We start from the raw sequence: 24,892 nt of genomic DNA, 5'->3' as shown, positions 1-24,892 counted from the left end.
TAATGGTTGAGAATCAGAGGTAGATTTTGTTACACACAGTGTAAAAAACCAAAGATTTTCAACAAAGATTTTTTTATGCACAAAACCTGTAGTAGGTGAAAAAATATAAATGCAAAATATGCAGAGGTTGAGAAAGCACAGTAAGGAGCAGGGACAGAAATTTGCCACACTGTATGTTGCAGACTTGTTAATGATGACTTAGACTTGATTAGCACTTGGGGGCCTCTATATTTCTTGGACTGGGAAAGAAAAACTGATCATTTGGAACTGCCTATGGTAAAGGTTTCTGCATATTTCTAAAACCTACCAAATTATGATGGAATCCCACAGATTTATTTAGACTTTGCACAATTTCTTCCTTAAGGAATACTTGTGCAGCATAATGGAAGCCTACACATACCTAGATGTGCTCTTTGTATGACTTCTTTTGCTTGTCTAAATTGTATATTGTTTTTAAAAATCCAAATTGTCCCAATCTAAAATATTATTACTATTCATGGGTTTGGTGTGATCCAAATATTACTGAAGAACCAGTGTATGTAAAAATCATAAAAGAATACCCTTCAGTAATTTCCAGAAATGTAGACTTTTTTTATGTGTTAAAAGTTCAATTAAACTAGTATTCAGCAAAATCATAAAAGAATACACTTCAGTAATTTCCAGAAATGTAGACTTTTTTTATGTGTTAAAAGTGGAGACAGTAGGTATCCAGGCTCATAATTTACAAATATAAAGATTTATCTATCCCATTCTTCCTGCTTATTCCTCAACAAATTCCTATAAAATAAAAAAATCAAATTCCTTCAAAATCCTAAGCTTTATATGAAGGTACCTTACAGAAAAGGTGAAGGATCATACCATATTTTAAAGTATTGCACTTTGGATCTGCACTGCCATGGAGATCAAAACAGTCTCTCAAAATCAAGCAGGCTGGATTTTCAAAGATGCCTTCCCAGAAATGCTTTCAAGTCTCTCTGTGGAATATGGGTATACAGCATCATACCATGTTTGGTCTTCTAATACTCAAGCTCTGTCTGGGAAATGCATCTTTAAGCCTCTTAGAAAAAGATTTATTAAATGGTGACCTGAGTTCTCTGACATGAAGTCTGGAGCTGACATTTATTCTGCTCTGAAAAGGAAAAGAAATAAAAAAGAAGTAAAGGACAGAAAAAGAAATTTCAAGATGTGCTGGTTGCTTCTTGAAGCCATGAGGAAAGAAATTGTACTTATAAAAAAAATTTCTCTCATGTTTCTGCTATTTGTTTGTAAGGACAAGAAATAATTTGACATCACATAATTTCCTCTCAATTTTAAGATGATTTCAGTATCTGCTTTTTAATCCAAGGCAAATACGGTTGGTAACATTTTGCAGAGACCTGGAGAATTATTTCTTAGTTAGATAACATCCCAAAGAATGCACTTTAGCAAAGTTTTCCTCTGAAGTAATTGCTAAATTGTTAAATTGTACATGTCAGATTTATAATGCTGTTAAAGACAGATTTCAGAATTTTGGGTGCTGTGGAACTCCTTAGTGCCTCCTCAGAGTCTCAGTGATTTCCAGCCCAATCCCTTCAGAGCAGGAGCTCCTAAGATGTGCAGACATATTAAAGAGCTGATATAATGTTTATACAGAATATAGAGAATATAGGGCTGATTAAATGTTTATATTTTTATTCAAACTGCATAGCTACATACTATAGATACTAAAGTGGCAATCTATGTGAAAAAAAATCTTATCCTTAAGAATATAATTGTTACCTATCAAACCTAGTGAAGATATGAAACCTCACAAGAAGCCTCATCATTGCATTTCTTACTGTTTATACTCTCTGGCAGCACTTCATGTCAATAATGTACAGGCACTTACATTCAAAGTACCATTTTTTGAAAGGGAGAAGATTTTAAAACTCAGTGTTGTACTCATACAGTTGTACATTTACTCGTACATTTGTAAGTGTGAAATCAAGGTAGAGGGTTGTGTGTTTGGTTTGAATAGAGGAGTGGTTTTAGCAGTTTGAAGCTATTTTATTTAGATTTTATTCCAGCTTCTAGAGGTTGTCATTTGAGGTTCTGTTGAAGAAGCAATAACTACATCTCTGAGCATGGGGAGATCAGAATTGAAAAACAGCTCAGCACAATCCAGCTACAGTTTTGAGAACACAAGTCAACAAGTGCTTGGGCAATTTCTAAATATAAACCATTCCCAAGGGGAATGGGTGAAGACTTGGCTCTCACAAAATCAGTGGTTCCATGTACACTGGAGCCAAGATTTGATTCTGTAGCCTTAGAGTGCTCACAGTGATGTTATATGACCATATGGACTCTGAAACAAATCTGTTTCTAATGAAACTGTTTGGCAAAAATGAAGAGACAAGAAAATAAAGTGATATCTCACATTGGTTCAAAAGGTTGTTGTTCTCCCTTTTCCACACTGAGAAAGGGAAAGATGAAGAACGGTGCGTAGGATGACAAACCTTCCCCCACACCAGTTAGAAACAAAATATGCAAGAGAAAAGTAACAGAAGGTGAAAGGGATTGATTAAGTGAGAAATAAGAATACATAAATTCTTTCAGTTCTGCAAAAACAAGGATTTTGCAAAAATGGTATCTGTTACCCAAGAACATCCATTTCTGGATGTGATAGAAGCAATTTCTGAACTTAGTTGTGTAGTTTTTAAAATAACTTTTTTCTTCCAGTTCTTTCTGGCCTTCAACTCAGAATATACGCACTTTCACAAGAAAACAAATTGAAAACAAAGAAACAAAACAAAAAATAAACAAAGTAAAAAAAAAAAATGAAACATCTTCAACCAACCAACCACAACAAACAATCCCCCCAAGAAACCAAAACAAACCTCCAAACAAACCCAAACAAAAGCAATCAAAAACCCCCAACCAAACCCCCTAAAAACCTCAAACATACAAATTAAAAAAAAGAAAAACCCCGCCCTCCAAAAAACAAACAAACAAAAACAAGGGGAAAAATAATAGAAAAATTGAAGAAGTAGCAGTGGTTTCTTCCTAGGCTCTCTAATTTGGTAGTCAAAAAAACTGCCTGAGAATACAGAGTCTTTCTTATGCAATCTCAGAATTTTCTTCAAGTCATTCCACTGCTTCACAGTAAGAATAAGTGACTTTGTTTCCTGGCAGCACTGGTAACTTCACATCTGTGAATTTGAAGCAGTCTGATGGTAGCCTGTGTCTGCAGAGAGGCTGAAACAGTATCTTCAAGAGATATGAACTGTACTTGTCATCTGCCAGTGGATGGTACAATTATGCAGCTGATTAATTTGGCTTTTTTCCCCATGTTTTGAAGAGAATTTAACATTTTTGTTGTGCTATCCACTATTTTGCTGTCATTAGGCATCAGAATTTTACACCAATGTACTGCCTTTGCAAGCCATTTCTCTTTCCTCCCACTTTTTGCGTCTAGTGAATTTATCTTTCAGAGCTGAGCATCCTGGAACCTGTGTTGGAACTACTGCTCAGTGTGCAGAATAGCCCATCTGACAGGGGAAACTAGAACTTGAATATGGTCAGACAGGAAGACGATTTCCTTGCAGCTGAATACAAGTGCTCCCCCAGCAAATATTATGGTGAGAGAGGAGAATCCTGCTTGGTGTCATGTACGAACTTAACAAAAAAAAAAAAAAAAAAAAAAAAAAATTAACCTGAAATCTAATTCCCTTTTACTGATCAGGCTACCTGAAAGTTTGCAATTGTAAGCAGCAATCTTGTCTGCATTACAGGGGAACAGAAAACAAGCTGAAAGAGCACAAGATTAGTAGTCATTCCAAAATTAGTGCTTCTGGACACCGAAGGAACTTGCAGCGCTAAATGTGGATACTGTTAGCTGTACAACTTGATTTTGTTCCAGCACAGCATAGTCAGGGCACCCAGGCATCGCAGTGCAAACGTAGAGAGAACAATAAACTTTATCCGGATTCAAAATTATCACATTACTACAAGCAGTTTTCCTGTTAGGCATACCATTGATCTATTGAGTCGCTGGCAGGGAGACTGCAGTAAGACACAGGCTGACATCTGTATTCCCCTTAGGGCAGCAAGAAAAAGGTCTCCTGGGAGAATTTACAATATATTTAAAGACCTCAGTTCATAATCTGAGCATGAGTAGCTTCCATTAAAGGCTGAAAGAGCTATAAAAATGGGAATTTTCAAAGGAACCTGGTGGGAAAGACACCGTTCAAAGAGACTGTGCTTTTATTGTAAAAATAGTTATGGATTATTAAAGAAGTAGGAGTTAATATCAAAAAAGCACATGCTTAAAAATATAAGTTATTTACTGATCGTCCTAAAAAATAACAGTCAGAGAAGAAAGCTTGTCTGTGGGTTGGAAAAGATACTCTCAAGGAAGTAGTTCCTGGAAATGAGTCAAAATTGGAGAATAAAACAGCTACAGTTGAAAAGGAGCACAGAAAAAAAAATCCACAAAAACAAACAAATAAGGCAATTCCATTTTTAGACTTAAGTTTGTGTGCACATGATGGGGACATATTTTTTCCTATATCTTGAGTCTCAGTATGACTTTCATGTAACTGTTGATATGAATCAATCCATATAATTTTGAGATGCTAGAAATAATGCATGTTTATGGTTGGTCATCTCAACATGCATTTTTGTTTTAAAGACTTACATTTATATGAATAGTGGTCAATTATCTAACAGTTAAAAATCTAAAGAAGCCTAAAACACTGGTTACATTTCTATTTTTTTTTAATAACTAAACTATTAAAAAATTGTAATGCCATTTTTAAGCAAAAATAAGCATATTATTAATCTAGTTATTCTCTGGTTTTATACAAATGATAATTTAATACTACTTCAATTTGGAACCTGAATTACAGTACATATTTTTTCATAAGAATTGTATTTCTGAATGAAAATACAGTTTTGAGTTTGTGTGGTTTTTCTTTAATTTAGGAAATGGGAGAGTCAAATCTTTTTAGAAAGAAAGAAAGAAAGAAAGAAAGAAAGAAAGAAAGAAAGAAAGAAAGAAAGAAAGAGAAAGAATATTATTAATAATATTTTTAACATTTTTGTATTTAAACTGTGAGGTACACCACACAGAATTTGACAGGCTGACTACAGGTAACAAAAAAACCCTAGAGTAGATTTTTATTTGTTAGAAATTACTGTGTCACTCACTTTGAGTAAAAATTTGGTCCTTTCTGACTGCTTTGAAAATTAGAGTCCCTTAGTCGTGTTTCCACAGATGACTGATTTATCTCTCATAAATATATACACTAGGATGGCTGCTTCCACATATATAGCAATAAACAATATATATCCTTTTGGAACAAACCTAACCAGTAGCTATAAGGTACAATTCAGGTCAGCAAAATCCCCTATGTTTAGATGAGAGAGATGAAGGAGAAAATTAGATTTCAACAGACATTTTATGAAATAGCTGCCAAAGACTGCTACAAGAGGAGTCTGTAAATAAAAGGCACTTCCAACCAAAAAAGAAGTAAAAAGCAGAACATGTGGAAACTTGCAGACAGACAACTCTAACTTGATCTCAGCACACATCAGCAGTTCTTAGAACTTCGCTGAGACATGGGGAAGTAACTTGAAGGTCCTTTTTGTAAATACCCCTACCATGTGGGGCATAAAAACTGCATCATAATATCACATCTTTGCTATTAATACATTATTAAAAATCTTGCTTTACCGAAACTATTGAATTTTATCAATTTCATAGCCTTCATGGCTACACGCTTGTGAAAGAAAAGAAATTAGGAAGAGATTCTAAGAAAGCTGGACTTGACAAAGATTTTGCATATCAATAAGTATATTAATACTTTAAATTCAGTAATTTTCCATATTTAATAGCCCATTCTTCAAAGAGCCTTGGGACCATTACTATAAAACAAGGACGAGAAGGATATCAAGATAAAGCATTAGTAAAAGTTAACTTTATCTTCTCTAGGGAGACAAATTAAAATTTTTAAAATTAGAAGTCATCCTTATTCCAGTATTCTCTATTTCTCTCTGATGAGTGTCATGGAAAATCACTTGGTCCTTTGGAAAAAATTAAGAACATTACTGGTTTCTATGAGAAGGAAGATTGTAAGGCATGTCAGCTAATCTAGCCAACTGAAAAATAGGCTTCTGCAAGGTCCTTTTGTGGGCTTAATCCCACTTTTAGATAAAATCAGAATGAAATTCCTATTGCATTAATCTTATACCCTTGCTAATATCAAATGGGGTTAGCTAAGTAATTCAACAATCCTGCATGAGCTCAAAGGATTAATAAGGTACCATGGCTTATTTTGAAGTGTTGCCAAATCGCCATCTCCTCCATCTTTTTTGTGTCAGACTGATTACATTAATAATAACACAACAGTTTGATTGTAATCTCCAAAATCCTGAACTTTACAAGGCAAACAGTTTGCTGATCCATCAGCATTTATTAATCGCACCAATTATGCTGAGGCCAAATACCATGATTACAGTGTGTGGTGCTCATACCATGAGGGAGAGAATGAATTTTTGTAACCCTGCAGAGAACAAGAGATTCTTTTGAAAGAGCACCTATGCCTGGAGGCACCTGGTTGGAAATAGCAGATTTCTAAAATAGTCTAAAATGCCTTATACTAGAAACCAAACCAAATAAGAAATAACTAGAATTATCTTATATTAGAAACAAAAGAAGGTTTAAGATAATTATAAATTTGTGTGACTTTTACCTCCTCTGTTGTAGCATCATCAGTATATGATAATTACCCAAAATTTTAGAATTTATCACAACACTCCCTTGAGAAATATCAGATAAAGATATGAGACAGGGTTTTAGAATGCAAAATAACTGGAAGAATAAGATATTTACTATTTATCTGCCAATCTGATTACCTATCTACCTACCTGTCAAATCCACAGTCCATTATCCTTTTGTCTGCTTAACTATTTTTTCAAGACCAGTTGAACTTAGAAGAGAATTTAAGTCTTGAGTACAAAGTACAAATATCAAACTAAGAAAATGCTATGAGCTGTAATGTAGCTGTTACCCGAAGGCCTGTCCAGCTTGGAAAAGCGTTTCTGGACCCTGCTTTTATGTAACATTCTTCCTCATAAGGACAGATTTTAATGGCACCAGGCTGAAGACAGCATAAAATAGGATTTTCTCTGGTGTTAACCTAAGAAAAACTACAGGTTTTTCTAACAAAACATGTGCAGTTCCAATCCTGTCTTATGAGATTAATATTTTAAGCCTGAATAGATCAGAGAAAGAGAAAAAGAAATATGCATAATAATTAAGGACATGGTTTTGTATGTTTGGAAATTGTCCTCTAACTAAGATTTCAGATGCCTAAAAAGAGTCTTACGCAAGTCTTTGCTATGATTAGAACAGATCACAACATAGAAGCTCGTTATTTAAATTCTTGTTCAATAGATTCTGCTTAAGCAGAAACTTATCTTTGTGTACAGACTGTAAAAGGTGGTGGTATCTGAAGTAGAGGAAGTGAATTTCCAGATATCACAGAACTGGCTGATAGTAGAAATAAAGACCGAAATACAACTCTTATAGTTTGCTCTGATCATGCTACTCCAGTTTCTTAGAGAATGCTAATAATGTATGAAGTATAAGTACAAATAACTGGGTTAAGACAAAGGTTGCAAAGTTTACAACATAAGTGCCAAACTCTGTATAACATTTGCAGCTGCATAAGATGAAACCTTAAAGAAAAGTTAGATACAAGTAGGTAAATGATTGATCAACAGACACTGAAAAATTACAATTAGCCAAATAATAAAATCAGAAATGTGATGTTAATATATTAGAATGGGAAACAAATTATAGTACTCTGCAGCTCAAAATTTAAATGAAAACAATGTATTCTTATTTCATTTTGTTAATATTTTGAAAAGAAGGCATTAACAACAATTTTCTGTTGAAGTTATAATCTATATAGAATTGTGAGAAGATAATTCTGTCTTTACTAATTTTGCCATTATTACAACAAGTAATTTTTTGGGCATTTTTTTTAATGTTGACTCGTATTTCAAATGTGTTATCCCAAATGAACTTGTAAATAACTCATTTACATCTCTGCCTTTGCTTACAAAGAGCTCTCCTGAGGCCTCTCCATGAACTATGTTTTTTCTTTTTTTATACTGTGTTTGTTCCCTGGTTTCGTTAGGTGCTGACAATTCATTACCTTCTGATCTCCCATCAGACATCCTTGCTAATGAACCAGAATGTTTATGGGCAGTTCACCTCCTGCAGCTCTAAAACATGTTTTTCTACTGAATGCTTTAACTAAGTGACAAAGCAATAGCTTTGATTTACCTTTAGATACTGAAGAACCCAAGTACAAGAACTTTTGGGAGAAGATTTCCTGCAGTTTCATAGATATTATTGTTTTTCTAAAAATGAAAAACTCATTTAATTAAGTGAGACTACTGGGTTATAATTGCATTAACAGGTACTTAATTGTTACTTTCCTTATTTTGTAGATTCTTGAACATTTATACAGCTTCCTAATGAAAATTTATGCATGCATCAATGAACACGAAGTATGGATGTTAGTTATTCAGCTTGTTAGTAAAACACTTGTAATAATGTCATATTTGAAAATGAAAATATAATCTGTTTATAACATGTGGAAGAGTACATCAAGCTCACAGTTGGCATTATTCAATAAGGGACTTAGTGTACTTCTAGTGCAAATATAAAGATTACATTGCAAGTAATGTGGAATGGAAGGTTATTTAAAAGCATAGGGTCAAACTGATATTGCAGTAATAACAACCTGAATTCATTGTCACAAAATGATATCTTATCTGATAAGATCCAGAAACAATTTTCTGTCTATTTACTTCTTGTGTCTAAAATCCTGGAACTGTAATGTGGTTGCATTTAATAAAAGGACCCATAAACACTTATGGCTGAACTTCTGACAAAATTTTGTTAGGCTCTGGAAGCAGTAATAAAAGTTTGTAAAATAAGGATTTTATAATTTCTGTATTATAGAAACTCATGTATAGTTATAGATATTATAGAAATTCATATACAGATTTCCAAAATTACAAAAATAATACAGGACTAGTATCTAAAATGGCCATGGGTTTGGTATGAAAGGACAGATTAAAGTTCATAAGTTAAAAGATGCAGTTATTAAAATATTTATTAAGTTTCTTCCCTGCCAAAAGAGCTTCAAAAGAAAAAAAATAAAATTTAAGTTCAAAAGGCCCGTGAAGAAAACTTATTATGCTAAACATTCAGAAAAACTGTCATTCTACCAGCACTTGCTGAAACAAACCCTTTTCTGTTAGACCTCAATCTGGTTTGGCTCTAAGTACTTCTGCCACACCAATGCAAATAAGGAATCTTTTTTAGCTCATGTCCTTTAACATATTCTTCAGATGCTGCTGAAAAATAGTACATCCTTTATGCTGCCAGATATTCATATTCTGAGGATTCAAAATATTTGTGACTATAAGCAATTTCAATCTATTTATCACCTAGAAGTAGTTTCTTCTTTGCCTTATGGTGCCTGTCACAGTTTGCTTGTTCACCAGCAACAAACCAAACACTCTCACTGTTGTCGAATGTTCTTTTCTGGCATTCTGGATAAAAGCCCTTCCTTTCTTGCCCTTCTACTTCCTCTTCCCCAGGAATGCAGTCCTGCATTGAAGAAAAATGTTGATAATTTAACAATTTTGACTGTGAAACTCCATCTTCAATGTTTTGTCTTTTGTGCCAGGCTAATTCATGTTGCTATGGATGTTCTCTCCCTGGGGACATTTTACTTCTTCTGCAAAGTGAATATTAAAATTTGACTCATGATATTTCTTTATCAGCCCATGAATAAAGTTAATCTTTGTTTCCATTGTCTCTCAGATCTCTTAGCAGACCTCTTCCCCATTAATTGAAAAAAATGAAAAAGAAGTTCCCATACTCCTCTTTATATTTTCATGGATATACTGTGTGAAAAATGCATTTTCATTTTTTAATTAATACTAATCAGCTGATGCATTTTATAATGAGACCTATTTAATGCAAAACTTTCTAGGGAAATATTAGGCTCCAGATTATTTCCTAAGTGGGTGCTTTAGCTTCCAGGTAAAAAAAAAAAAAAAAAAAAACAACAAAACAAAAAACCACCAAATTTAATTTCTTTGTTAATTTAGTCTAGAAGACCAGAGTAAGGAATATATTTAAAATAGCCATCCCAAAATATTCTTATAGTCAGTGGAAAGGTATTGACTCTTCTGGTGTGCAAGGTCTCATGGCAATGAAGATGTGTAAAACAGCTGAATCACACACTGAAAATAAATGACATTTATTTATGACATTATGTCTAATGCCTGTACTCTCCCTCTTTCTCTTCTCACCACCACGGCTCTAATCTTCTGTTCTCAATCTCTAATGTATATTGACTGCTTGCTTGAAATACTGAAAACCCACAGATCCAACTAACGAGGCAATCTGTAATTCATCCAGAGCCCATAATCTGAAAACTAGGACATTAGTTACCAGACAATGTGCAAAAATGTTTGCAATGTGATGAGAGCAGGAGTGATTCTGGGTCTTTCTTGGGAAGTAGCAGCCACTTGTGTAACAGCTGGATGCTGAACCCATCTGAAGCCAGTCATGATGGTAATGAACAGAGCTGTACTTTCCGAGGCAGAGCAGTCAGCATTTAGACGTCCTGACCACCACCACTCAGATCTTACAAGGGACTACCAACAAGTGCTGCCACTGACTTCAGAAGGAAATTGGAAAATATACTCAAACTGCATAAGGAACCATTTGACATACTTGGAAAATGTTTGATGGACTCTTGCCCTTCATGCTGAGGTGGTAGAATTACATATAAGCAAGATCTCAAACTTCTCATAACATTCAGATGTTTGCAGGCGCTCACAGAAGAATAGCCTTAGTACTTAGGCCCTTTTTTTTTTATATTCAAAACCCTTCTTTTCTGAAATGCCTCTTCATTAAGGGACTTTTTGAGCTGCCTCCTCCAGCCCAAATGCAGAAATCTTTCCAAGAAATGAGGACTGAATGGCATTTGACAGTGCAGGATCAACTAGTGTTTAACTAATAATAACCAGGTATGTGGTATTCATGGCAAGTTTTCAAAATGAAATCACAATTAAAAATTTGGCCTAGTCTGTTAAAGACTTGTGGGATTTTCCCCCACTCTGGTCATGCAGTCTGCTCAAACATCTAATTTTCACCTGTGAATCTTATCATAGATGAGTGATGAAATCACAGAATTTTCCATTAAAGATTTTGAAACTTTCAGGACTGTGGAAATAAGAAGTCTAAGTACTTTAAATCTGTAGATAAATACAAAGTACAAAACTTGATCTGTTATGAAGTTCAACCACCATGGTACATCTGGAAATCTGATGAAAAGTATATTCCAGTTTCACTCCCTCTAGTAGTTTTATAATTGAGTCTGAATAGAGGTAGCTGAATATACAGTTGCTCTGAGGTCAAGAGAGTACAGGGATGATAGTTCATATAAATTATATGTATTACACTACCACATTCCAAGGATCAGTGCATTCTTAGGAAATTCTCATTGCTTAACTTTTGCACTCTCTCTGCAGATATTGCATTGACACATATATAGGACTATGGTTAGAGCTGATCTCCCCCTAATATGATCAGTCTGATGAGTTTTATTTCATTTTGACAGCTGTTATACAATACATGGCTAGTGAACCTGATCTTCATTATTTCCTCTCTCATTTTCTTTTGTGCTCCCCTTTTAACTCCAGAGGGCTGATTGTTCCATTCATTTCAAGGCACCACATAGCGAAAAGAGCAGGGAACAACACACAGCACAGTAAACTGCGTCAAATGTGTGATCCTAATATGCTGAAAATTCTACTTATATATTTTTTAGAAAACTATCTAAGCCCCAAATGAACTTCTATACTGTTTAAATATTTCAACAACAGGTAAAATAAAGGTGTCACACATTAAGTCCTGGTAGTACATGCCTTTCATGTCCTGAACTGTCATTGAATTCAAGAGAATTTCTGTGAACTAGAAAGGGGAGGGGTAGTTAAGCCTCTTATTATCCTTGGTATGTGAATATTTAAAAGGGGCATATACATATTTTTAAAATATATAAATATTTTGAATATAATATTGGTAATAAGCACATATTTAGAACTTAAATTCCATTAGTGACTAGCCAACTCAAAGCCTTTCCATAACTCTGTGACTCCCTTCCCCCCTTTTTCCCCCCCTTTTTTCTTTCTTTCTATCATGTTTAGTCAAAGAATAGAAAAGAGTGGCTATACAAAAGCGAAAAGATTTCCATTAAAAGCGAAGAACAGAGAAACAGTGTTAGACATCCTTCTACATTGGAAAAAAAAGATCCCCACTATGCTAATTTTTCTATACAGTTTAAATACAATCCAAAGGCATTGCTCAGGCACATTTAAATCTCTTGACAATAATAACAGTGATTCTTCAATGATATCAATACGTAATCACATCTTATGTTTATCCCCCATTTATGCCATAGATTAACACAGTTCCAGAAGGATGAGATATTTAATAGAAAGAGTAAATTGCATGACTGGGAAGAAAGTTTCAAGGACAATCAATTCTCATTGTTCAAAGTAACGTTCTTTGACCAGTTAGCTCTATGACTGAATAACTCTCTTTATTTTGTAGCAGTGAATGGCTAGATGAGTAGGGTGGATTTTAAGCCATAAATTCCTACAAAGGATATATATTTGGGATTTTTTGAACACTACTTACTACACTGAAATGAAAAAAATTTAAATACTTAATACATTTTGAGGTGAACAATCCTAATTAGATTAACTCAGCATGATCACCACTGATGCCAGTGAAGTCAATAGATCAATTCTGTAACGCATTTCTTTATAAAAAATTTGATTTTTGACTATAACATTATGTTAGTGCGCTTATAAATTAGATTAACTTATGTTGAAGCAATCCAACTTTCATAGCATAGAAAAATGTAACTCTTAATTTGTGTTTTTCTTGGAATCCTATATTAAAATATTTTACTAGGCTGTGACCTTCTAATTAAATTTATTTTTGCATCTTTCTAATTAAAAAAAGGTCAAATATATTTTTTTCCATTTATGTTCATTTAATATATTACTAAAATTACATAATTCTTGGCATTAAGATAAAGTTCAAAAAAATAATTAAGACATATCCTGTAAACTTTGCTGGGTATCCTTCCCTGTACCTTCTCTACTTTTGGTACCCACAGGTGAATTAATATTTATAGGGTCAAGTGTTTCTGTTAGAACTACAAGTGTCCGTGCAATGGACACGCAGATTGCATTAGATGCATGTCAATATTTTTGGCATTTGGCAAAAATAACAGCCAATCCACGCCAAGACACTCAGCAGCTGTATGTGTCCCTGGGTCCATTACACATGCCTGTGTCCACTTCCCTAACAACACTGCTGCCCCTACCTGGCCTGCGTTTTATGCACTCTGACATTTCATCAGGCCAACAGCTCCTTGGATGCTCAGATGTTGGTGCCATCCTTAACCACATCCTGGCCCACTGAGTGGACAGAGACACTGGTGACAACATAGATGAGGAAAAAATTAATGAGAGGGATGTTTGGCTTGGATCATCTATTCTGCACGGGCCAAAGCTCATCACACAGTGACGGGAAGAGCACACAGAATCTTGATACTCTTTACAGACTTTGTTGCTGTTGGTATCTGTACCAACAGACACATCCTTTCTGGACAGTTGCCTGCTCATTCACACAAACATTTTGACCCTGTCCCACCAGTTCTGAAAGAAGACAATCTTGGCTTGTGCTTCAGCTACAATGTCCTTTAGGCAGCTTTCCAAGATTGCTGTGGGACAGTGTGAATACTGAAGATCTATTTTCATCTTAGAATTTGATTTATACTGCTTTAACAAAGCCAGAAATATTCCATTCCAACCAAGGCTGAATGAGAAGCAGGAATTAATGATGTGTGCTCTTTGGTACTTTTTTAGGACCACAATATTCCTAAGACATGACTGTGCATGTATGTACCTGCACTCTTTCTGCCGTGAGCACAGAAGAGAGATGACCAGGTTGGCTCTTCCCAGGCAGCAAGGGCCCTGGCAATGACACAGCCATTTTCTACTGCAGCATTTACACGTTTGGTGACTTGTACCACACCAATGCAAAGTAAGAATCACTGAAAAGAAAAATAGGTCTGGAAAGACCTTCTGTAGGCAGATAAATTTTCCTTCTGTCATTCTTTATAGATGTTTCTGAAGAATCCAGTAATTCTTCAATCTGCAACCTCCCGAGACAGCCCATTTCATCCTGTCACTAACTTTACCTTCATAAACAACACTTATTAGTCTGAATCTTTCTTTCTGCAGTTTCACACAGCTCCTTTTCACCTTGCATTTGTGCCTAACAAATTTAATCATACTTTTTCTTCATCCTGTCATTTTGAATTCTAATCTCATCTCCAGCCTACCTGACATGCTTCTCTTCATGTTGTTTGATAACTTGAGATCTACTCTTTATTGCATTATCCAAGTTAGTAGAGCATATAAATAGATTATTGAAGTCTAAACTGCTCTTGCAAACAGTCGTTTGAATGAACTGTGCCTGGGGCTCTGCAGAAGAGGGTATACTGGTGTTTAAGATTATATATGGGACAGAAAAGCAGAAGTCATGCCCTTCTGGGCATCTGATTGCATTTGCCAAACATGGAGTTCTTACTTCCTTTATTTCTTGATCAATGCATACATGCGAAAAAACCCATGCATGTTCTAGCCCAAGTATGGTCCTTCCCATATGACAGCCACATGCAAGCATTGCATGTTCTTGTTAGATCAATTATCAGAGTTGTGCGAGTATAGACCAAAGTATGCTGGGGGAAAACTGTCAGGGTCGAGGATCTGTCAGAAGTTCTCAGAGCCAAACTGCAGTCTTAGTTTACTGACTTGTCAACAACCTTGGACTCAGACACTGTTCATGAGTGTCTCAGACATAGTTTATTGAAATTCTATCTCCTTCTGCTATAGAGGTGAGGTCTGCACAGTTCAAAATCAGTCATGATTTACCTGTGAATTGTTAGACATTTCCCTCAAAGAAAACTTATTCACTGTAAAATGGTCAAATGTGATGTGATGTCCATAAAAGTCCAATTAGATCCCAAGCCTGCAATCTTGTTTTGAAAGGTCTAGAATTCCAGATAAACTTCTCTTTTATATGCATCCAGAATTGCATATAAATTTCTTGTATGGGTAATACATTATACTGTGGCTCTGTATTGATATTTAGAACTTTTTCCAGAGCAAAGGTTTTTCACTGAAGCATTTTGCCCCTGATTGCTCATGGCATTCTTTAGCACTTCATGTAATTGTTTTCTTTTTCAACACTACATAAGAGGTATCCTAGAATTATTTTCTACCTTTTGCTGCCAATGAATTTATCTAATGAGCCAGAGTCCCCATCACAGTGTGTGGCACATTGCTGTTAAAGTGCAAGGAAGAAGTTAAAATGCCTGCTGAAATATCAGTCAAGTCAGGGCCAACCCTACAACTTCCATCCTGCCTGTAGGAGTGAAGTCAGCTTCAATTCCCTGAACTTTTCATACCAGTAGAGCCTGTACCTCCATCCCAATGTTTTGACTATATATATATATATCCAGACTTCTAGGAAGTGAATCTAACCGAGAAATATTTTATATTTGAATGCAGCCTTGATATGAAGTCAACATGAGTCACGTGCATCAGAGACATAGCATATATAAAATAATAATTATCTTGTTTAAACTGGCATATACAAAAACAAGAACTGTCATTACTCCCATCTATTATGAAAATAGTTTCTTCTGTTTTCTACTATCCATCTGAGATAGTAGATCTAGCAGGGTTTTTTTCAAAACAATTGTTCAAAAAGGTTTTTTATTTTAGTGATTCCACTTGTTAGTTTAGATAGTGGTTTTTCTTCACACCAAGTTAAGATACAGACTGCCCCTTCAATTTTTTTTTCTCTTCCCCAAAATTTAACTTTCACCAGAAGGACTCAGAATATACCACTATAAAAAAAAAAAATCCAAAAACAAGTAAACTAACAAAACCCCCCCAAAGTATTTTAGGATGCCTTATTAGGAATTCCTTAGTCTTCCAGAAAATTTAATATTATTTTTGATTTGCAGGTCCATTGATGACAGATAACTTCATTAATTATATTTTTCCATTCCTTTTTAGGTTTTTAAATTAAATTTCTGCTGTGAATGGCATTGGAAAACAAAGTGATATATTATCATCTCTGGAATTTTGGAAGATTAGTACTGTGTACAGAAGAGAAAATCAATATTCTTTTTAATCATCCTGAGCTTGAGCTGGCATTTTACACAGCTCTTCAGTTGGCAAATGGCAAAGTCTTAAGCTGTGGGAACACAGTCATTCTAAAAGTGTGTATATCTTTATAGTATATAATGCCTCTGAGAAATAGCTAAGGTAGCATTATGACATATTTCTGAATAGAGTAAAATTTTCTTGCTTTACAAAATATCAAGACATGCTTTCATTGTGTGAAAAGTACAGATTAGATATGAAAGAAAAGATTAATTTTGGGCTCACCTTTAAAAAAAAAAAAAAAAAAAGCAAAACACCAACCTCCTTTGATTAAATATCTGACAGAGTCAGAGTTATAGTATTTGGCATCCTAGATGAAAGGGACAGTCAGCATTCTCCTTAGTGCTGCTGCTGCCAAAAGATGCTTCCATTGAATTACAGTAGTGAGCATAAAAACTGAAGTCAGGATTTTTTTCAGAACGGGTCACTAACTGCTGTTGTTCCAAAGATGGATGATCTTCCCTAGGCAGTAATGACGGTATTCAGAAACAGAGACATACGAACCTGAGAATAGGCTTATCTAAATATTCACTCAAAAAATAGAGCCAAGTAAGCCAAAATTAGCAAGTAAAGTACAAGGTTGCAAAGTTGTATCTCAGATTATTTCATTAAGGCAAGGGGTGAAAGACTAGCAAACTCAGTATGATCATTTGCTTTAGAGTCAGATCAAGTCAGAGTGCCTTTGTTCTAGGAAAGGAAAGAGAAGGAGAGAGAAATTAAGGAAAGACTGGCATGTAAGATAAAAGAGTTTTGCTGCAAGAAATGTCTATAGATTTACAACTTAGATCTAAGATAATTTGTTTTCCAATTTGCACTGCAGGACCTAATACTTGAAGTGATGTAGAAACACATTTTACTACCTTCTGGGTAATTTGCTTCTCAATTTCAGGATATTTTAGCATCATGAAACATTAAAATAGACATATATGAGTTCTGCAACCTTTTAAAGTCCTTCTATCCCCTCTGGAGGAGTACTGTAAATATCCTTGACACCTGAAATAACTGGACATTGTTAGAGTGATGCTAACAGAGTGGGTTAACAGCTTGTGCGTGTACAAAATACTCGAAGTCAGACAGAAAGCCATTATTATGACCTTGTGCTGACCACATTCTATGAAGTGTTACATGATCAGGGACAGGGAAGTTGCTTAATGGAAGTTATATAGTAGCTAGATGTATCCTTGTCACACTTCATCTAAACTGATACATTGCAATGGTCCGCACTGCTCAGACCTGGCAATTACTGTCCAATTCCAATCTATTCCACACTGCCACTATAATGAAAAATAATTAGGACCCTGAAAATGAGTTTTCACATGAAATGGTTTCAGTACTTGGACACAATCGCCTTTGGCAGATGGCTTTGGGTTTGCTTTAATATAATAAAGACAGTTAATCATCTTTAAAGAGTGCACAGAATGAATAAACTTTCAACACTACTTTCTCCTCTGAAACTCTCATATTGATCAAATGTTTAATACTATAGAGTTCAGGTTTCTATGGGTGGTGTTCCTGATAGCATGGAATCCGCACACATTCTTATACATCCTGGAGAAGAACCAAATTAACTCAAGGGCCAATTGTTTGATACTGGCGTTTAGAAACCAGTATCAAAGAAAAAAAGAAAAAGTTCTTCTCCAAGTGCTGTAAAAGTACAGATCATGTTTTCATGAGCCCTAAAAAATTACAGCTTAATTGAATTGTGGGAAATACCACAACAGAATAGTAGTATAATTATTGATAACTTTCAGAAAACATGTGCCTCTTGTAGACAGCATGGAAATTGATGAAAGTGGGAAACATTTAATCTGATTTCAGCTATCTACAGTGCAGTTGTTAGTCACTTTAGGCTCCCATTGTAGCCAAGGTAGAAAAATAGGCACTTTTAAGGTGCAATTGCTATGACCTGTATGAGATGCCTGCTTTTGGTTGAGATGAATTACACACCAGAAGGCATATCAATTTCTCTTGCCTGACTATAGCCCAGAGCGATTAGCTCAAATGTAGATGTCAATAGTGTTTAAAGTTAGATTCAATATACCTGTCTTGAATAAATGTTTGATTTCATTAAACCATTTGCTAGGTTTTGTAACTTTTTTATATTTGTATCTAGCCTACAACTTAAGAAAAACTGAATGCTGTCTTATATATATGATATAAATCATACCACAATTTGAATACAGAAGAATGTCTAAATTCATTGAATCCAGTGTATCTGAGTTTTACACCTAAGTAGGTCTCCTGACAAGGAGACCCTCTCCCCCCCAAAAAAACTCCCAAAAACCAACAAAAAAAGTAGACCCTTATTTTCCCAAAGAACTTAAATAAATAAACAAGACAAAAATATGATGAAAGTTATATAACATGTGCAGTTTTGACTGTTTTTTGTGAAGAACAGATTAGCTAAATAACAAGAGGTGGAAAAGATGTAAAGAAGTCTGCTATGGGGAAAAGAATGTAAAACAGCCCAGTGTTACTGTTGGTGTGTAATGGAGCTGTGGAGACAGAGAACAACGAATGCAGGAAAGCTTATTAACAACATGGGAAGTGCTTCAACAGGCCCAGATTCCTTATTTTGTCTATACACTACCTATACAGTTCCTTTCTGAGTTTTCAGAGCAGCAGGAATAAGGAACACATTATTTTAGTCAAATTTCTGTCAAAGAGAATTGTTTTCCCTTGGAAACATCTGGTTGCAGTGTCCCCTGTGATGCCATTCTTCTGTTTTGCTTCTCTGCAGAAGTCCTTGTTTTTGATTGCTTCTGTAGAAGCCTTATAAAAAGAAGTTAAAAAAAAGAAAAGAAAGAGAGAGACAAAGGAACAAGTCTCTCCAGAAAAATCTAGATAAGACCCTGGACTATATAATTTTTAGTACATTATTGAAGAAATTTAAAAAATGACAGTCTGGTATTGTTTTCTTTCCATATAAATTTTTTTCTTTGTCTTCTACCAGTCGTTATGAATATTGTTGCTGTTACTGTTCATTTTCTTATCTCATTTCTGTTTAAGATATATTGTTTTTATCAATCCACAAGTTTCACCTTTGTGTCTCCAATTCCCAATTCCATGCCTGGAGCTGGAAAGGGAAGGGTAGAGACCAAGTGCCTCGTTTGGGATTCTTGATGGCGTGACTGAATTGGGGAGTACTACCCTTACGGCACAACATTTATTGCTAAAATACAATTTATTTACATTTTCTTTATTGCATTTATAAAATTATTCAACACATGCTTTGAAGCACTGTTTACCTGCCTTTTATTTAATTTTCAATTAGGTAAAAATTCAGAAATTTATAATCATGTGTGTCACTATGAAAATAATGTATTCCAATAGAATAATTAGCACAGAACACTAAAAATACTTAATACATGGTTTCAGATAGAAAAGTTATACAATGAAAAATAATGGGAAACAAGTATGTCTCTTTTCTAATGAATCAGTAAGAGTAGCTCTAAATTGCCTCTTACAGAATTTACAGTCTTCAGTGGTCTACGGTTTTCTTTGGCTTTTACATTACTGCTTTTAGTCAGTCTTGGCAATTTTTAACCCCTTTTAACTACTTCAACTTTTTACAGCTTTGTACCTTCTCACTAATTCTGTGGATGTCATTCCTTTCTGATACTTACTCTGATTCCAGTTTAAAACTATCAAGTGAGATGGGGTTTACAAGTAGAAATAATAAGAAAAATCAAATAGCTTAATTTCAAATTTCTGTTTAATTCTAAAACCCATAATTATTTATCATTCAAGCACATTTATTAGAATACTTATTTTGGAAGAATGTTTACTGCAAGGTATAAGTGGGTTGAAGACTGACAAGTATAGCTCACACAATTTAGTTTTAGTCTTGTTTCTAGTGCATTCAGCTCTGTTGGTTGTCAACCCAACCACGTGTCATACAAAATTTTTTTGATACCTTTTTTCTATCCAGTCTAAATGTATTCATATGTCTAACACAACAGTCCTTTCCCTTCATTTTTTTTTTCCTTATTTCCTCTCCTTATTGGAGAGACCTTCGCTCTCTCCAAAAGACTACATGGATGTCCACAATGGATTATACTGACTTATTTAAAAAATAGCACAAAAGCTATGATGGAAACTTTGCCTTTCAAGATTGATAAGTGAAAGTGAAAATGGTTGTGAAACTGTCTCAGAATGGTCATAGGCCTTTTTGTTGCTAAGCAATTCCGCTGATACTGTTGATTTTAATTGCTTTGCTCAAAAAAAAAAAACCAAAAAAAAAAACAAACAAAAAAAAAAAAAAAAAAAAAAAAAAAAAAAAAAAACCAAAAAAAAAAAACCAAAAAAAAAAGTAAATAGGAGCACTTGGATAAAGAATGGGGAAAATGAATCACAATTATTCTTATAAGTATTTAAAATGTAGTTATATTTTTTAATCTTTTTTTTCTATCTTTCTGGACTTCTCTAGAGCACAGTGAGTCATCAAACACCTGAACCACTGCATGAAAATAACACCATATAATACAGTAATACAGCAATTGTATGTTTGTGTCCTCTTTTTCCACCCCCACCCCATCAAGGTATCTTCACCTATATTATCTCAATTGAGGTGTTTTATTGAGAAAATGGAAAAGAGAATCAGTAAAAGGGATTTGTCTCAGCAGTGGAGAAAAATCCCTCCAGTATACAAAAAAGCCCCTTTAGAAATTGAACTAACTGGTAAGCCAATTGAACCAGTTGGTACATAGGGGTGTGATGATGGAGAGGGAAGTGGAAGAGGAAGCAAATCGAGACTCCAAGACTGAAACATTTTCTGGGTGTTGTTAATCTAAATTATGCAGGAGCTGGACAGTAGCAAATTTAAGACGGACAGACTTCAGAGGGACACTGTCGAGATAATGCAAATAATTTTGTGTGGTATGTTGAGTGATAGTCTGTTTTGAAAGTAAACTGTAATACTGTTGGAAGACTGAAGCCAGACACATATGAAACTACTCAGTTGCTATGTGTGCGAGTTCCTTAGATACAAGTAAAATTTGCCCTATAATTAGAAAACAAAAACAAAGAGGTGTAATCAGGCAGTCACAGCAATGTCATCAGTCCCAAGGCGCCTGTGACAGGTAACCACGATGGTGCTGCATGGATCCCACGGAAATCAGCACCAGCGTACAGCCCTTTAAAGTCAGTGCCATAATCCAGACCAATGGACCTCACACAACACTGACATCAATGACAGCTTTTCCACCACAGGATGCACCTAGTGCTTAAACATCATCCTCTCAATGACCAATTTCCCTGTGAAGCTGTGTCATTCCAGATGGGACACAGCTCCTTCATGTCGTAACTACTGCATATTAAGTATGCATTTGTTCATTAAGTATGTTGGATGGAAATTTTATATTGACTGTCACATAAAATGACATGCAAATGACTAGATAACAAACATGAGCATTTTAAAAGAAAATGTGTAGTGATTTAATATATGCCAAAAATAAATAGGAACTAACACGTTCCACTAGTTCACTTTCTTTCACCATATGTATCAACCTCTTTAAGTCTTACAGGGTTGCATTCATAGCCACTGAGACAATAATTTGTACCTCTAGTTTTCAGAGGACAACACTTGTCTGATTGCACTCTTAAACATCCATGCCAGCTTTAAACATTATATAATCAATGTATAGATGACTACTGAAGTTTAAATATGGAACAACACCTTTAGTGTTAGAAGTATATTTGTCTGTCATAATTATGCCTCAGATACTCTGCTACATAGCTAAAATGAGCACAACAATATGCTAAAAGCTTTATTTTCCATGTGAAACTTTAAAGGAACCACACAGAACACAAGATCACGGCTAATTTTCCAGTGGATTGGCACTCCCAACTACTATTGTTTCTGCCAAATGCTATATAAGCTTGTTTGTTTTATTATTACATTTCATCTTTAAATCAGAGAAAAGGAAAAAAAAAATCATTTTGGATTGGGCCACAGTGTCCATCACCTTCCCCAATATCTTGCTGTACTCTTTATGAGTTAAGTAATAAACAGAGTAAGACCTATTAATCTTTATGCATGCTACATATATTTCTGAACACTGGCAAGGATATTAAAAGTAGCCAAGTCATGCATTATGTCATCATCAAAAATTTAAATTAAAATGGAAAATGCTCTGATTGTTTTCCTTCCATCATCATGTCTGGAATTAAAAATTATAGCTACATTTTTAGAAGTCAGACATAACTTGCTCATGTTGTCACTTCACATATAGTTTGCCTATATTACACCATATGACAAGAACTCTTACTGGCACATGCAGTAATGTAATATAATTGGTAAAATGTCAAAATCTATGCTTACAATCAATTTCACAATCAGATTTTGAGCAGGCATAATTTTTAGAGCTACAAATCATTTCTGCTTGGTACTTACATTGGACTGATATCTAATTTCAGTTTATAGAAGAAAATATTGAGCATTTGTAATATTGATTTGGGAGAAAGTAATGAATTGTTCTGACTAACTAGATAATTGCATGTTGGAAATGTACTTATTCTCTGTGTGTTGTTTTTCAACATCCTACTAACCAATGACTAATTATTTCAATTGTTGCTTTCACTTCACTGTGGGCTTTTCTTTTTTGAATTATAGTTTATGAAAGCTTAATATACATTTCAAGGTCTAATTATACATTTTCTCTTTATTTACTTAACTCTAAGTATTTTTTCACTGGATTAGGTAAAAATTTTAGATGGTTAGCCTAGACAGATTTATTATAGTGTGTATTTATTTCTTGGTATAATATTACCTGTCATCTATTTTACAATGTTTTACATGTTTTTATTGGTAAGAATTTGTGGCATGAAATAAACATTTAGCATGAGATTCACGTTATCTAATCTTAAAAGTCTACATTGCTTATGTTTGGAGAAGTCATTCAGACTGTTTTATAGTCAAAGCCATGGAATTCAGTAGTTTTAGGGTGCTTTCCCTAAAATCTGTATCTAGATCAGATTGTGGATTGCATCAAAAGCCTCTATCTCACTCCACTAATTAGGAATTGTATAAGCAGCAAGTTTACAATTGGATTCTATGTGACAGATAAATTTATCTGATCAGACAAGTCTCACCCAGCGTCTAAAATTCTGGGTTAAATTTATGAACAGGGGAAAGATTGTAACAGCAAAATGTACATATATATGTACACATGCGTGAGACTGAGAGAGTGCGTTGTGTACACAAATCTTTGTTTCTTGTCAACCATTATGCACTCAGTGCAATTTTTAATTAGACGATCACTTGCTATTTTTGCATAGGAACCATCTTCATTAAGGCACAGATGGATATGGGGATACTGCTCAATTAATGAAAAGTGTTCAATTTTTTTTCCCCTCATGCTGAATATACAGGCTCAAATTTTACTCACTGCATATTTGCTACAAAACCTGTTCCAAAGGCAGAATTGCTCATTTCTTCTCCTGTGGCAGTCCTCACTGCAATATCCATCCTAACACAGACTTGAGTTATTTCAAACCTGCCTAGTCCTGGACACAGCAGTTGTCAGACCCACCTGGATGGTTCCTGCATTTCAGGAATATATAATACTACCTCATGCCTTTCAGCCCCTGAGGTAGTATTAACATCACTCTGACATGAGCAAGGTGATGTTACAGCTTTTCTCCCACTTCCCCCATCTGTGCTTTGCCAGGCAGCTCTGCAAGGTCACACAGGCAAGAGTAACCACGGCAGGTATGTGGGGGCCACACAAGCCCTGCTGGAGCTGCTCTATGCTTGATTCACACAAGTCTTGTAGATGATACACTCACCAGATGTCTCTGCAGGTGATGTGGCATGAACTGTCTCCAGTGCATGCTCCTGGGTACCAGAAGCATCTCCTGAGTTTTATGAAACCAAGAAACACATTCATAAGGAACAAAGGTCCTTAAAGCATGGATACATTTTCACAATACTCTTTAGCAAGGAAGACAATTTTATTCTTCATGAACTGAGATAAAGAGAAGAAGGGAAGGAGCAATGTGTCAAACAATATACTAAATCAGATAAGGTGTTTGAGATTTGTCTTCCAGAATATGTGGAGTCCTTCAAAATATCATAAGCTTTTAGGTGCCTGTAATTCATCCACATGATGAGGACTAGAAAATAAGTAACCACCTGTGAGAAGTTCAGCTCAAATTAATTGCTTATACTTGCATAAAGAAAATGAAAAATCAAGATGCAGATATTCTGACTTAGTTTTGGAGCTTCATAGTGTTTTGTGAAGATGGGAGAGTAGGATGCTTTTGTGTAAAATTTCCATTTAAAAAAAGGCAAACTCAAAAAGCAGAAAGCTTGTCATGCAATACTATCTGACAGCTTGGCTGGAAGCTTTGGATGGATGTCACAAACCTCTGACACTCCATGTAATGGAGTGCGGGATGGCAGCAGGTAATCCCCTATGTAGATGCCAGCACTGCACTAAAAATTTTGCCAAACATATTTCAGAGATCTGTGCTGAAAAAATATAAAAAAGATACTAAGGATTTCAACTTAAGGTGGCATTTC

Source organism: Pyrgilauda ruficollis, unplaced genomic scaffold, assembly GCF_017590135.1.
Source record: "Pyrgilauda ruficollis isolate IOZ18807 unplaced genomic scaffold, ASM1759013v1 scaffold43, whole genome shotgun sequence".
Taxonomy (NCBI): domain Eukaryota; kingdom Metazoa; phylum Chordata; class Aves; order Passeriformes; family Passeridae; genus Pyrgilauda; species Pyrgilauda ruficollis.
This window is presented reverse-complemented; position numbering follows the sequence as displayed.